The sequence below is a fragment of the Hesperophylax consimilis genome, chromosome 11 (assembly GCF_061612785.1).
Source record: "Hesperophylax consimilis isolate HC1 chromosome 11, BYU_Hcon_1.0, whole genome shotgun sequence".
NCBI classification, from domain to species: domain Eukaryota; kingdom Metazoa; phylum Arthropoda; class Insecta; order Trichoptera; family Limnephilidae; genus Hesperophylax; species Hesperophylax consimilis.
The window spans coordinates 9,716,266-9,730,895 of record NC_142846.1 but is presented as its reverse complement, the minus strand read 5'-3'; the positions used below and the strand labels follow the sequence as shown (position 1 = coordinate 9,730,895).

General features: G+C 31.9%; 1 non-coding gene across 1 annotated transcript; it reads left to right on the top strand.

The window, feature by feature from the left end:
• The first annotated feature begins 309 nt into the window (after positions 1-309).
• Positions 310-524, top strand: LOC149419758 (small nucleolar RNA U3). Its single transcript, XR_016302851.1, has one exon. It is a non-coding gene; the product is annotated as a small nucleolar RNA U3 (small nucleolar RNA).
• Positions 525-14,630: the final 14,106 nt, after the last annotated feature.

The window sequence follows — 14,630 nt, the reverse complement described above, 5'->3', positions numbered from 1 at the left end:
CATCTCTGAATATAAGTAATATTTAGGAATTGCATCATTAAATTATCATTAAGATAAAATTGTATGGCTTTATTAACAAAAAAATACTTTGATGAACGTTGCATGACAAGATATCAGCATAATTGTGGAGAGAAAAATAAAATTAGTTTGTGTGTAAAGTTTATTTATATACGTTTGTGTCATCTATGACGCTAGGCGATTTGAAATTTAGTTTCATACGTTGACTCTAGATGGCATGACTTACGTTTACGGCTCAGACGCAGTTGCTTTTAACCGGTCGATAAATGGTGTGGATGCCGGTTTTACGGTAGGACTGTACTTCACAGGATCATTTCTGTAGTACTTCCTCCCTCGTAACGTGTACACTCTACCAGAGTTACACTCCGTGATGAGGAGACGTGGCGCGGTTCCTTGAGCGTGAGGCAGGTCTGGAGTTAGTCGCAAGGCAAATTCCTGACCATCGATGATCGTTCGCTGTCTTGAGTTTTCTCAGACAGTTAGGGAACCGTCGCTTTCTGAGCGGTCAAATTAATTTTTGTTATTATTATATTTATGTTATTATTATATTTATAATTTAAGTGGGTTTACACCAGAGGTGGGTCCTATGAATACTTTTCGTTATAGGGTACAATAAATACAGGTACAATAAAATACCGGTGACAAATACTCAAAAGTATTTAATATACCGACCTGAGGATTGATTCAGAATAAGTAATTCTAATATTTCTAATGAACTCGCATAAATTCTGCCCACATATTCCCCACAATTACTCTACGGGATTGATTCCCCGTTTTATTGTTTGAAATAGAGGTGTGAATAACGGTTCTTTTCCGATACCTAATATAACAAATAACACCCCAACCCAATAACATAGTATCATACCTGTTATTTAATAACATAGTATTCCAAGAATTTGGATAAGCTTGTAGATACGTAATAACGAACGGCATCGTTATTCGTTGCTGGGGCCGAGCGGCTGAGTCGATAATGAAATGTTATATTCATATTAGGGCAGGAGAGGAGCATAAAATAAATAATGTTTATAATTTGATGATTTTTATTGCTTTGCACTTTTCTAGTGACAGTTAGGTTGCATATACATTATGAAGTACATAAAATTGTTGAATTAATTTTGAATAAATACCTCAAATAAAAAATATATATTTTTACCACTTGAGCGATTACAGAAATAAAAAAATATTCTCTTTGATTGCTTGACATTCCTGCGCGAAAAAATTTCATTCCACATTAAAAATATCTTATCGCCGAATTTGAATATGGAGACACACAAAACTGATTAAATTGATATCTAGGCAATGAATCCAACGATATTTAATAATATATTTTTATCACATATTTTTAGGATTTAGCTATTAAAAAATTAACAACTTTTTTGTAGTTATTTAAAATATTGCATTTTTCACGTAACATGGCGATACTGAAAGTACCTATCTACCATTCTTGAACGTGCTGCAAATATACCATATAGGTACTAACGAATTATTTTGAACTAATAAATATTGTGAAATTATACAAATTTATCAAATAAAATTTACTTGCGCACGCCGTAATTTGAACCCGCGACCTCCGAATTCGTAGCCAAGGATCGTAATCTCAATCTCAACGGCGAAACAATAAACAACTATTTTGTAGTTATTTAAAATATTGCATTATTCAAGTAACATGGCGATACTGAAAGTACCTATCTACCATTCTTGAACTTGCCGCAAATATACCATATAATTATCAAACAATACTTCGTATATCTTCGGTGATCGGGAATTACCCAAATTACGTTCTTACCTTCTTAGAACTTGGAACTTCTAAGTTCCAAGAAGTTAACATTATTTCATAATTTTGTTATTCCGTTCCGTTCGTTATTCGTTATTCGAATTATTTAGTTATTCAGTTATTTTACAACTCAACCGTTCCACGTCAGAACGGTCGACTTATAAAATAACGGGAAGTTATTCAATACTATGTTATGCGGTACTAGAGTAACAGGTATGCCATTATTTGAAGATATTATGTTATCCATACCTGTTAACGTTATATTAGGCACACCTCTAGTTTGAAATCCCGGGGGGGGGGGGGTTACAGAATTTCCGAAAAACATTATTCCCCACAAAAAAGTTTAAAATGAATACTCCCCACGAAATATTTTAAATCCATTGGGGGGGATTGTTAGAGAATTTCTGTAAACCATAATTCCCCACAAAAAATTTCAAAATAAGTACTCCCCACAATATTTTGAAATCCATGGGGGGGGGGGGGGTTGTTGCAGAACAATCATGTGTAATTCCCCACAATAATTTTTCAAAATCCATGAGGGTATCCACAAAATCCATCCAAAATACACTTGGTAATTTCCAAAAGTTTAATTTCCACAATGATCTAACTAAAAATATGGAAAAAAATATACAGTACCATACTTATCTGGAAGGTCACTTGAGATTAACTAATTGTTTATTATTGAAATTTAGATACAGTATTTAGGACATAATTGGACTTTCCGGTATTTATTTTAATAATACATATTTATGTTCTTTAATGAGCGTGTTTTGGAAAGGAAAAGCAACTTTTATGTTAGCGGTACTACAGTACAAGGTTTTGATCAGAATTCACTTGTGATTCGTCTCTCGGTATAAGTTAGATTTCGAATAATGTAAATCCAATAAGAAAAGTGTGATTAGGATGTACTATTAGGCAGTTGCCAAATTGTGGGGAATTCCCCACATTACGGAGTGCGGAGATTTTTTTAAGGTTTTTAAGAATTGGGTATTTTGTGGATTGGCATTCTTGGATATCCAAGCATAATGAAAAACAATACTATTATTTCAATAATTGTGAAAATGTATCACCTTTTCGTTTTCTATGGCAACAAATATCTATTTTAAGGCGATGCACTACGTCGTGTAATATTTTAAATTGAGCCGCTATCAAGAACAACCCTTACGTAGATGGCGATAAAGTTTAAATTCCCGCATAACACCATCCGCCTCTTTTGATTTATGCAATAAACAAAAACATGACCAAAAAGTACATTTTATTTTACTTTGTGGATGTTCAGGCATAAATATTTAATTTTTTTTCGATCATTTTATAAATAACTTAATTTTCCACTTTATACAATAAAATCATAACCGAAAATGGGTTCGTAAGTAGGAGATTTTGAACTTTAAAGCAGTTTTCATAGGCCTTATACATAATTTTTTTCTGGGCTTATAAAAAAGACTTATTTAAAAAATACTCGATTATTTCAAAGGCCAAGATGTATTCTACTCGCAGTATTTAATTAAAGCATCTGAAACATTTCTAGGCGACCAAATTTTCAAACCAAAAAAACATGATTTTGCATTACTACGTATGGCATCGCCTTAACGAAAGAGGAAATCCGAAAATTGCTAGATAATAAATGTTAATTTCAATAGAATTTGGTTTTCATTTTGGAATTTCAAATTTTAACGTCTATTGTGGGTATTTAATACATGCACCGGCAAGCCCATGGCGTACATTTTAATGTTTGGTTTTGTCTGACAGTAATCTGCGGTACTTGAACAGAAGATACTAATATTTTGGTTTTCATTTTGGAATTTCAAATTTTAACGTCTATTGTGGGTATTTAATACATGCACCGGCAAGCCCATGGCGTACATTTTAATGTTTGGTTTTGTCTGACAGTAATCTGCGGTACTTGAACAGAAGATACTAATATAAATTATAATGTTCCTCCTCCATACGTCCATACCGCCACGGTCTAGGAGAACCAATCAATAATATTATAGCCTTCTCCATACGTCCATACTACCACGATCTCGGAGAACCTAACCCAAACAATGAACTCTTATACGCATGGCAGTGTACTGCATACTACTGTACAACTTTACGTTGACGTATGTCGGCGGACGGCGAACAACCGGCGGGGGCGAAGTCTACCTAATTGAAAATGGAAAAATAATGTAATATATATTTATTATCGGTCCACTACTTTTCGAGTTTTGCCAGCACAAACATAAGCAGCTGAATTCTTATATATTAAGGCGAAGCTTAATGCTAAATCACTATTTTGATTAATCTTTATAACGAATTGGTGTATATTATGAATACAAAAAATATGATTTAGATAAATTGAAGGTTTTCCTATCGTTTCGCTTGAGTAGAATACAAATAAAAAAATAAATTACTCATTAAAAAATATAAATGTAAACTACTACAAAAAAATATTTTTTCAATAGAAATGTATGAAAGTATAAAGGAAGCAACTTTAAAAAAATACAGTACTATAGCTAAGATTATCTGTGATAGTTTCACTTGATTAACTTTTTTGCTTTCTTATAAAACTATTTACAAAATGTTTCTAGAATGTTTCTAGACTCCGCTTGTCAAGCGATTTTAATGCCTATTACCTACAATATAAGATATACCAAGAATATACATATTTTTGGCTTGTAGCTTCCTCTTAAGATTAGAAAACAGAATTTAACTCAACCAATTGGAATGCATTTTATAATATATGATGTTTTCCTTTCACAGACAGCCTTCTATGTAGGGAAGTTAAAATTAGTGGTTATATGTAGAGATGGTAAAATTTCGTTTTAACTAAAAACGCGAAAAAATATTTATGTTTCGAAAATAGGGCATTTATAAGTTTTCTTTGCGTTTCAAGGCATTTGGAAGTGTTTCCAGTGATTTCTATTTCGCGAATTAACGCGAAAAACGTGATTTTGGCCGTATTTCAGCTAAATTATTCTATTTAGCGAAATAGGCGCGAATTTCCCGAAAATACCGGGTATTAAAATAATATGTGATAATTTCAAAAACTCGATATTTACATTACGATTTTTTATAATTTTGTTACTATTTTATGTCTAAATATTTAATATTTTTGTACTGTAGGCTAAAATTGCTTTTTGACATTACACAAATTGTGCGAAATAAATACGCCTATTGATGTTAATCGCAATCTGCATTTGTTGTGTTTTTGTTCGACCCGTACAGTTTCCTTCCTTATTAATTTAATATTAAAATTAATTATTTATAATCTTTCACATGGAAATACTTGCAAATGAAGGTAAACATATATTTTACAAAAAATACTTAAAATATGCGCTAAAAACATTCAGGAAATACATTTTTTTCTATTTTGCTACAAAACGCTAAATTATGCCTCAAAATGCTATAAAACGCTAAATTTCCAATTTTTAATGCTAATAAATCTGAAAATTAATGCTAAATTTTGCCATCTCTAGTTATATGGATTTTTGGATGAGAAATATGAAGAAAAAAAATCGTTGAAAGTTTTTTTTAGATCTCCGTTAAAAAGAGTTAATCCGGCCACTGTTAATATAATTGTAAATAAACTGATTGATTTATTATAATATTCTGGTTTGCGCAATATACTGCACAATACAGCATCAGAAATACGTACACTACTTGGTCGAAGATAACACTGTTGCGTGTTAAAAAACATTTCCGTGATTTCCTTACTAGGTGAATAGGTGAGTTACCCAACCGCCACCACCTTACTTATGGAAACACACATAATTACCTTTAGACAAGTTATTAACATCATGAAATATACTTTGAATAAAATATGAAATAGAAGGTGCTTTCAAGTTTTTAAATTTACGATTTACGATTTATTAAAAAGGATTCCAGAATTGATTGATTTGAATATCATATTGAAATATCGGTGTAATTGACTACCTAACAATACCCACTGCCAGAATTACAAACGTACGAAATTACCCATTTTATAAAACCTAACCTAACCTAACTTTTTTAACATTCATTTTTTCGTGTGTACTGCACAAGAGTACCAACATCTTCCCAACCATCTGGAGCCAGTCAGACATTTCATGACAGAAATTTCAAGACGGAAATTTAAAAGCAATCGGTGAAAAACTATCGGAGGTTTAAATTTTTATTTATATAGACTAGCTGTACCCCTCCATTCGTTGCTGTAACTCAGTCTATTTGTGCGTATAGATAAAAAAATAGCGCGTGTTGCTTTTACGTACAACGATGCCGCTGTTTTAAAAGGGAAAAATGTTTTTACCTGCCACATGTGACGTCTATGTGTGTATTATGAATATAGGCATATAGAGCGAATGACCGAAGAAAGGAGTGTAAGCAGGATATATGATGCAAATGCGAATGGTAGCAGAAGTCGGGGACGCCCGAGGAAGACATGGCACGATCAAGTGAATCAGATACTCAAGTCGGGCCATTGGTATGTATGAGACGATGTATGTATGTGAATGAGGCAAGGAGTGTGTGCCGAGACCGAGTTGTTCGTCCTGCCTACCCCTGCGGGGAAACTGCGTGATGGTTAGTTAGTTAGTTAGGTATATAAAAACACATGGGTATTTGATTGTCATCCCCAATCAGGGTATGTTGTGAGGGTGAAGATTGTGGGGAGGGAAATGAGATGGGGGAGAGGAAGTTGAAATACCTGGCTACACCAAACACGGCATAAGCCATTTCAAGCAATGTTTCGATTATGAATGATTGTCTTACACCAGGGCGATACTGAAAGTATCTACCACTCAGGAAGATAAATAAATAAATAATTAAATAACGCAAATAAATCTAATAAAATTGATTTACGCTCGCCGGGATTTAAACTCACGACCTGCGACCTCCAGGTTCGTAGCCGAGAATCGTAACCACTCAAATACGAAGGCCATCTACCTAACCTAAGCTGACTTTTGCTTTTTTTCCAATTGTAAACATGTTTATTTAGCACACTTAAACAATCCAAAATTGAAATCCATTGTACAACATATTTTTTGTCGTGTGTTATTCCAGTTGGTGTAATTTAAGGTTAAACGCAACGCTCGTTGTATTCTACGTGTTCACAGATGGCGTTAATTAATTAATTTTGTTTAAATACGCTTTTGCAAGGTATTGCTTTACAGTATTAAGACAAATTATTTGTTTGCGCCCTCATATACGCAATATGAATATGAATAAATAGTTTTGTCCATATAAAAACTCAATTCTACCGAGAAAGGCATACAAATACAATATTGGATTGAATCATCGGTAAAATATTGTATTTGTGTGCCTTTCTCGAAAGAATTAAGTCTTTAAACGAACAAAACTATTGATTCATATTCATATTGCGTATATACGGGCGCAAACAAATGATTTGTCTTAATATTGTAAAGCAATACCTTGCAAAAAGCGTGTTTTAATACAATGAATTAATTAACGCCATCTATGAACACGTAGAATACAACGAGCGTTGCGTTTAACCTTAAGTAGTTTAAAATGTTAAGTACTGGCAGTGTAATAATTCGTTCACCTGTGTAATTTAAACGTGACACCACAAATATTATATGACTTCTAGTCATACTTAAAAAAAACATATTTTAAGGTCATTTTGATTTTATGAAAGTAGGTACCCACTTAAGTACTTATTGATTGATGATTCTAAGACGATAAGTTCATTATCTTTATCTTGCCCTCTTGATTACAAGCTTTCGCATTAGAGAATATTGTATTACCAACTTTATATCTCGGCTGCAGGGGCGCACGACAGTCCGCAGTGGTTAAAGCCATACATACCTCGAGAAAATCAAACTTATGAAAATTTCTTAATTTTAACTTCTGTTTTAGGAAGAAAAACAACATAAAGTTTTTAAATATCGATTCTAATTGATTTGAAAAATTGAGATCGTTTCGGGCACACCAGTGTCAGTATTACAGTAAGGTTTTATTGTTATATGTACATATTACGTAATGTCTCAATACAGTCTCAATATATTCAAAACAACCTGTCCAAGTGTCCGCACGGAGTGAAATGAGTATTGCTAATATGTTAAGCATCTCTTTAAATTATTGGTAATCCGGTTAAAAACGAGATTGTAGGCCGTTTCCTGATAGACTTTTAGTAAATTCCTGATATATCGGAACACATTTGCCTTTTGCCTACATTTGCCTTGATAATAAATAATGTCGATATGCGAAAATATTATTAACACGTATTCCAACATCGTGATAATATATTCATACTTACTAAACAAATATATTAGAACTTATCAATTCATTCGAGGCCTGCAATCCCGCTCTTAACCGGATTTGAAGAGATTCTCAATAAATTAGCAATATTTTATATCAATGTAGCTCAGATTTCAGAAATCACTACCAATGTGTTCCAGCCAATAGTAAATACCATAATACCAATAATATAATTCCCTACAATATTTTTGTAGGGAATTCACTTTGTTTGTTATATTTTTGTAGGGAATTCACTTGATTTTTTATATTTTTGTAGGGAATTCACTTGGTTTGTTATATTTTGTAGGGAATTCGCTTGATTTGTTATATTTTTGTAGGGAATTCGCTTGGTTTGTTATATTTTTGTAGGGGATTCACTTGGTTTGTTATATTATAACGATATTTAAAAGCCACTTACAATTATTTTATTTCCTTGATAGCATTGTGGGACAAATTTATTAAAAATAGATTTGATCAGAATGCGTATATTCATGAAACTAAACTAAATGGGTGCTTTTTTAACCCAATCAATCAGTGAAAATCCACAGCTGACCCTTGGTCAAATAACCATGCACGCCACTGCCTAACCTCGTACATTTGCTAGGTACATACGTGTAACTTATCCGAAGAATTAGCGCTTCAATACTTATCTGCCACAAGTCTATCATTAAAAGAAGAAGATTGATGGCTAGAAATCAATACAAAAACATAAGTAGAGCATGATAACAACGAAGAACATACATCATAATTAATTAATTATTTTATTTTTATTACAGCACATCAATTATTGTAGTAAACACTCTTTCAATTTGATTTAAAATGTGTGTTTAAAAGTTTATCTTTTCAAAATGCATTATTTTTTAAATATGTACAATAATATACGCTTAAGGTTAAATGCCACGCTCGTTATATTCTACGTGTGTATAGATGGCGTTAATTAATTTATTTTTTATTAAAATACGCTTTTTGCAAGGCGTTGGTTTAGAATATTTAGAAAAAAAATTGCGCCTGTACATACGCAATATGAATATGAATAAACAATTTTGTCATTAAAAAACTCAATTCTTTCAAGAAAGTCATACAAATACAATATTGGATTGAATTTCGGTACAATATTGAATTTGTAAAAGAATTTAGTTTTTAAAGAAACAAAACTATTTATTCAGTGCGTATCTACGACTGCAAACAAATAATTTGTTTTAATATTGTAAAGCAATACCTTGCAAAAAGCGTATTTAATGAAATAAATTAACTAACGCCATCTATGAACACGTAGAATAAAACAAACGTTGCGTTTAACCTAATGGCGTTTAGCTTAATGGCTTTTCACTGCGAGCATTAATGACTTGCTAATTATCGCAGTGTTCTATAATATATACTCTTCTCAAAATGCAAATATAATGTGCACAACGCAGATTATAAAGTCTATTTTTAAAACGTTATGAAATTAAAGTTAATGGCTTTATTTTTTCCATTGAAAGATGGTCACCTCAATCTGAAACGGGATACTTTGTGATGCGTTTAGTTTCCTAACCAAGATAAGTTATACCTATGGGCCGGTATATCAGTTGTTCTTTATGCTCGCTAAGTGAGATATTTACATCCGTTAAGATGACACAATACCCTGAAATAAATTCGGAATCTTAACGACGTAAGTGAACAAGATGTGGAGAGTGGTTTATTTATGAAGATGTGTATAAAAATATGCGATGCACGGCCGCGGCGTATGGATGGACCTACGGTGGAATTTACCCTAGCATACCTACAAAATGGATCTTAGATATTTTTAATTGAATGCTTCGGGAAGTTAACAATTCATGGCATAGAAAAATAAAATAAAAACAGTTTTACGTTAATTTTTGGTAAGGTACTTTTTAAAAATATCTTAGATCTGTGGGTATCGTTATGTAAAAAGATGATATTACAGTTACAAGTCTTGTATCGCGTTAATTTACTCTACGGGTTTCAGGGGGTCAGGGTTTCTACCTGACAAGATAAGCCCTGTGACATCATTACTAAAAATTACTGATATGCAAAAATAATCATTTTTAATCAAAAATGTTTGGTTTAGGCTGGCCGCATACATACGTTTTTCGTATTCGATTTCCGAATTCGTTTTCCGTATTCGGACATCCGAATGCACGGAATCAGTAGAAAATACATTAACTGCCGCACACGTTCGTTTTAGTTCCGAACGGAACAAATTCCTTACTCCGAATGCCAGCCGGCGCGTTCGGAGAAAACGAATGGAAAAAACCTAATGACGTCATGTGGAACGCAGCTATTGCATACAGTTTGTTTGTGCCGACGCAAACGTACGGAAATTTCCATTCGTAATTCAGTGTTGCCAACGGATCTTGACCTAATATCGCCGTTTCTCATACATAAGGTAGCGTAAAGTAGCCGAATTTGCTGTTAGGTGTGACATGTTTAAAATTGATGTTTTTACGTGAAAATAAAAAAAAATTCGTGGGGGAGGGGGGGGGTGGCTAGAGAATTTCAAAAAAATAAAATTTGTCCCCAGAAAATAAAAAAAATTCATGGGGAGGGTGGCTAGAGAATTTCAAGAAAATATAAAATTTGTCCCCAGAAAAATAAATGTTTAATGTTTAAAATTGATGTTTTTGAAGTAGCTTAATTGGCGACCAGTCGCCTTTTGGATTTTTTCGGCACCGATTCTCGCTCTGAGTAGCCTAAATGGCGACATATCGCCCTTGTTGGCAACACTCGTTCTGACGTTTATACATTCCGAATGAAGAAAAACGAACGTTTGCGCTAGTCTCACGGAATTCCGAATACGGAAAACGAATTCGTAAATCGAATACGGAAAACGTATGTATGCGGCCAGCCTTAAGAGAAACGGCTGGCCGACCTTTCCCATATAATACATCATTTTGGATTGGAGGTCAAAATATCCATCTAACAAACATAATGTAATAATGTGAATCTGCTACAATTTTTGCCAATGTTGTTTTGACATTAATGTTGACAAACATTTGTGGAGACATAGAGAATTAGTTGACAATAAGCAATGGGGCGATACAAAACTGAAGAACGTGGAAATATTGTTAATGCTCATTTGACCAATTTCCGATCTGTCGTTTTATCGCGTGAATTTTGTCGTCGTTTTCCTTGTCGTCCTGCACCATATACCATATACCACCAGAGCCAATTTTTAAATTTTTTTGACTAAATGGCAGCCCAATTCACTTTATAACATAAAGTGAATTGACCTTTAGCCCTACCCGCGTTAAAAAAACATACTGGAAATTGGTCAAATAAGCAGTAACAATAATTCCGCTTTCTTCAGATGTGTATCGCTCCATTGCTTATTGTCAACTAATTCTCTAACCAGTTAGAGCTCTTTTACTGCATCACTTTTAAAAGGTTGGAATGAAAATCTTACAAAGTATTATAAATATTTTATTAAGTACAACCATTGACAGTGTTAATCTCATTTTAAATATTCAAACACTTCACTAATAATTTTGATTAAATAATCGTGAATCATCGTGGCACTAAATCACCAACATTTCTTAATTCAAATTACAAATTATACTTTCATAAAATTAATAAAGTATTTTTTGTTTAAATTTCAGGCTCTTAAATCAATTATCAAATGAAAATGCATTTAATTTTTAAATCCAAATTTTGACCGTCAATAAAGCCAAAATATTTGATATCAAATAAGTGTTGTAATAAATATTTCTAACGATCCAGAATAATTATAAAATATATATTTTTAAAAATTATTGTTGATTTTCAAAGAGCTGTTGGGCATTAAAATAACATTAATTGCAAAAAATATTTTTTTGTTAAATGTTCAGGTACTCAAGTATTGTCTTTCAATTAATACAGATAAGATGAACACATTTTTTAATTAAAGTAATTAATCACGAAAACATAAAGCTAATCGTTTTAACCGTTAAAACAATCCCAGAATGTTTTTCCAAAAATGGTTTCAAAAAAAGAACAGAAAATTTAAGAATCCAATAGTTTTTCTGGAATTCTTATTATGCTTGAATTTTGAAGTAAAAATATGTGTTACTTAAATTTTCTTAATGAATTTTGTAACGGCTAAACATATATATTATTATTAAGCTAAGGTTTTTATTTACAAGCATTTATTTAGCATCTGATTGGCATTTTTCAATTTACGTCAAGAGCTAAAACTCGTTTATAGTGATAAAATACAACATAAATGAAAATAGTTTCAAATTAAAACTTTACCATGATTTTCCTTTGTACTTAATTTTTAATATTAGTGTCGTTAGGAAGACATATAAGGCCCGGTTGTTACGCATATAAATTCAAAGGTAAAATTATTATCCAATAGCGAATCAGCGCCATTTTGTTTTTTTTTGACAATTGAAAGGTTCCCGTTAAATGCCAAATTTGACAAACCATTAAAAAACATGTAGATTATTTTGATTAAATAGTTGTGTACAAAATTAAAAATATGACGCCACACAGTGAATTTGCAATTATTAAAAAAACTTAAATATATTTTCTAACTACTACTTATTTTAATAAACATAGGATGAGGTAGTTTGTTTTGTCTTTTACTTAAATTAATATTTGAATAAATATACACTGCAATCGAATAGGGTTTTGGTTTACATGAACCTTATAATGTTATAAACATTATAGACTAAAAAAAAAACAATTATAATAAATACTAGGTACACTAAATAATACTTAAATAATGAAAAATTTAACACTATTACACAATAAATTATTCACTGGTTCATATTTTAAACATAGCAGTAGGCTTTAGTAAAACTTGTGTGATACATAATTTCTGCCATTGTATAAAACAAATTTCGTTTTTTGTATTTCTTGGGCAATAAATATGTAACAATTTCTTGACATTTTGTTTTTGAGTAGTTTTAATTTACAATAGGCTTATTTTAATTAAATTAATTCGCTATCTGTTTCGACACGCCCGAGTCATTAACTGGAGGTTAAGTAATTGATTATTGTACATTGTTGAATAAAATTGTTCACAAACAAAATGTGTATATTTGTACCTACGAGGTATAAGAAACCATCGCTTTGGTTTGAAGTAAGAGACTTAAGGGGTATTTCACTATTATCTCGATAGCTTATCTATACGATAACGTATAAAACAGATAAATACTCAAAATGGGTAGAAAACTCGGCTAACCTTTTCTTTAAAAAGCACTTATTTAAGTAGTTACCTTAAAAGTAAGTGTACAATGTGTAAAAGTAAGTGTAAAAAACACTTACTTATGTAGTTAATTTAAAAGTAAGTGTACAATGTGCGTGCCGCTAAAAATCAGAAACGGGTCCCGGTACGATCAAGGGAGTTATGTGATGTGGTAGCCCTCTATCCCCCATCCATGAAGAAGATTCCCATTTTTACCCAAAGGGCATGCTTTTGATATAAGTGCTAAAAGTATCACCCTCTAGAAAATTCTAGAAGAGTCCAGAACATTCGAGAGTATTCGAGAGCATTCCACAACATTCTAGAACATCCCGGAACATTCTGGAACGTTCGGAAATAGTCTGGAACGTTCGGGAATTGTCTGGAACATCCCGGAACATCCCAGATCATTTTTTATTTATTTTTATTCTTTATATTGGCTTTCACCCATTAAGAGTGATCTTGGCCATACATTACAATCCCAGATCATAATTAACGACAAACGGGATGTCAGGCCGTTTCCTGATAAATTTTTAGTAAATTCATAATCTTGGCAATACATTGGTTTCTCTAAATAGTATAAAACAAAGTCACCATCCGCGTCTGTCTGTTTGTGTGCTTAGTTCTTCTAAACTATGCAACGGAGCTTGAAAGGGTTTTTACCATTATTTAGAGAATTTCTTTCGGAAAGTTTTTATATATATATAATACATGGATATTATATTTATCGATATTTAAAAAAAGTCGATCAACGCCGGGTACATGTCAGCTAATAAATAAATAAATCGAAAATATACATTTTCTAAGGATAATCTATTAAGAGGATGATGAAATACCCCCTTATGATGACTTAAAAATATTAAAATAAATCTTCGTTTATTTTACAAAATTTAAAAAAATATAATCTCATTGAATCGCTTTGGACAGTAAACTAAACCATATCGAACTAAAATGAAGTGCTTCAAAATAATAATTGGACTAGTTAATCTAAACAAAATAACATAAGATAATAAAGCGAATCTTGCTCGAGGACCTGTACATAATTATTGGCTTTCCTGGTACGAAATTCTAGAATTATTGAACAAGTTTTAGGCAAACTATTTAGAAATAATTTGTGCCACAAACATGCTTTTATTTTTCAATAAAATATATTATTATTTCATTTGTGTTTTTTGTATTTTCACGGGTTCTTAGGTTATGTTAAAGCTGATTTTATTAAAATACAAAATACTAATTATTAATGTTTATCATCTTACATGCTAATAAATTCTCAGAAAGAATTAATTACTGGAAATCAATTACAGAATCATTACTTTGATTATTACAAATTTGTGAGTGATTGTGAAGTTTGAAAATTATGTAACTTTAAGGACCGGTTGTTTCGGAGAATTTGAATAATTCATCAAATTTCAACGCTCATTTTCAAGTTCTGTGAAAGATTTTTTCAAGTTCTGTTTT